The following is a 2,695-nucleotide window of genomic DNA, read 5'->3' on the forward strand; positions in this document are numbered from 1 at the left end:
ACAGACACACAATCAGAGTTGGTGTGCCACAAATGCATCACACAAGAAGACAAAAAATTATGTGCTAATAAGTTTTTGGGGTGGGGGCAAAAAGTAATGTAAAAGCCAGTTCTTCAAACTAACTAGAATGACTACAAGAAGAAGAAAAAAGGAATATACCAATTGTTAGCAAAAGTGTGGAGAATTGGAACCCTAGTACACTGCTGGTTGGAATATATATTTTTTAAATTTTCTATTCAAATCCTCTGCCATTTTAAAAAAAATATATTTTTATTGATTTCAGAGAGGAAGGAAGAGGGAGAGAGAGATAGAAACACCCATGATGGGAATCATGGTGGATCAGCTGCCTCCTGCAAGTCCCCCACTGAGGATCGAGCCCATGACCCGGGCATGTGCCCTTGACCAGAATCGAACCTGGGACCTTTCAGTTCACAGGCCGACGCTCTATCCACTGAGCCAAACTAACTCGGGCTGCTGGTTGGAATATTAAATGGTGCAACTACTGTGGAAAACAGTTTGATGATTCTTCAAAAAGTTAAACTTAGTGTTACCATATGAACCAGCAATTTCCCTCCTAGGTATACATCCAAGAACTGAAAACAGGGACTCAAACACAGCAGCATTACTCACAATCGCCAAAAGGTGGAAACAACCCAAATGTCCATTGTCCGGCCATAGGGGCACACTCATTCAAATGCAGGCAACTACACCAACATGGAATTAAACACCTTAATGGAAAAGACACAGGACCTTGCCCAGACACAGACACACAATCAGAGTTGGTGTGCCACAAATGCATCACACAAGAAGACAAAAAATTATGTGCTAATAAGTTTTTTGGGTGGGGGCAAAAAGTAATGTAAAAGCCAGTTCTTCAAACTAACTAGAATGACTACAAGAAGAAGAAAAAAGGAATATACCAATTGTTAGCAAAAGTGTGGAGAATTGGAACCCTAGTACACTGCTGGTTGGAATATATATTTTTTAAATTTTCTATTCAAATCCTCTGCCATTTTAAAAAAAATATATTTTTATTGATTTCAGAGAGGAAGGAAGAGGGAGAGAGAGATAGAAACACCCATGATGGGAATCATGGTGGATCAGCTGCCTCCTGCAAGTCCCCCACTGAGGATCGAGCCCATGACCCGGGCATGTGCCCTTGACCAGAATCGAACCTGGGACCTTTCAGTTCACAGGCCGACGCTCTATCCACTGAGCCAAACTAACTCGGGCTGCTGGTTGGAATATTAAATGGTGCAACTACTGTGGAAAACAGTTTGATGATTCTTCAAAAAGTTAAACTTAGTGTTACCATATGAACCAGCAATTTCCCTCCTAGGTATACATCCAAGAACTGAAAACAGGGACTCAAACACAGCAGCATTACTCACAATCGCCAAAAGCCAAAAAGTGCAAACACCCCAAATGTCCATTATCAAATGAGTGAGTAAACAAAATGTGGCCCCTTCATACAATGGGATGTTATTCAGCCATAAAAGCGTTGAAATTATAATACATGTTACAATGTGGATGGACCTCTAAAACAAGTGAACACTAACTAGAATGACTACACGAAGAAGAAGAAAAAAAAGGAACATACCAATTGTTAGCAAAGGTGTGGAGAATTGGAACCCTAGTACACTGCTGGTTGGAATATATTTTTTTAAAATTTCCTATTCAAATCCTCTGCCCATTTTTAAAAAATATATTTTTATTGATTTCAGAGAGAAAGGAAGAGGGAGAGAGAGACAGAAACATCCATGATGAGAGAGAATCATGGTGCCTCCTGAAAGTCCCCCACTGAGGATCGAGCCCATGTCCCAGGCATGTGCCCTTGATTGGAATTGAACCTGAGACCTTTCAGTTCGCAGGCCGACGCTCTATCCACTGAGCCAAACTAGCTCGGGCTGCTGGTTGGAATACAGTGGGGCCTTGACTTACGAGTTTAATTCGTTCCGTGACGGAGCTCGTAACTCAAATTACTCGTATGTCAAATCATTAAAGTGAACGAGTGAGACACATGATGCTGGGCTGATGTGGCGTTCACTGTGATGTTCGCTGTGCCAACTAGCGGTGGGGTATCTGAAGCTGGCTCGTAACCCGAATTTTAGCTCGCAACTCAAAGCAAAAAATCGGCCGAGAGACGGCTCGTATCTCGAAAAACTCATTAGTCGGGACACTCGTAAGTCAAGGCCCCACTGTATTAAATGGTGCAACTACTGTAGAAAACAGTTTGATGATTCTTCAAAAGTTAAACTTAGTGTTACCATATGAACCAGCAATTTCCCTCCTAGGTATACACCCAAGAACTGAAAACAGGGACTCAAACACAGCAGCATTATTCACAATCGCCAAAAGGTGGAAACAACCCAAATGTCCACTATCAAATGAGTGAGTAAACAAAATGTGGCCCATTCATACAATGGGATATTATTCAGCCATAAAAGGGTTGAAATTATAATACATGTTACAATGTGGATGGACCTCTAAAACAAGTGAAAGAAGCCAGTCACAAAAAGCTACATATTGTTATATGAAATATCCAGAATAGGCAAACCTATAGAGAGAAAGATTAGTGGTTGCCAGGAGTTAGAGCAGTGGTTCTCAACCTTGGCTGCACATTAGAATCACCTGGGAATCTTTTTAAAATCCTGATTTCTGGGCCTCATCCTCCGGAAATTCTGTTTCTTTGTTA

This window comes from Myotis brandtii, unplaced genomic scaffold (genome assembly GCF_000412655.1).
Source record: "Myotis brandtii unplaced genomic scaffold, ASM41265v1 scaffold680, whole genome shotgun sequence".
In the NCBI taxonomy this organism is placed as follows: Eukaryota; Metazoa; Chordata; class Mammalia; order Chiroptera; family Vespertilionidae; genus Myotis; species Myotis brandtii.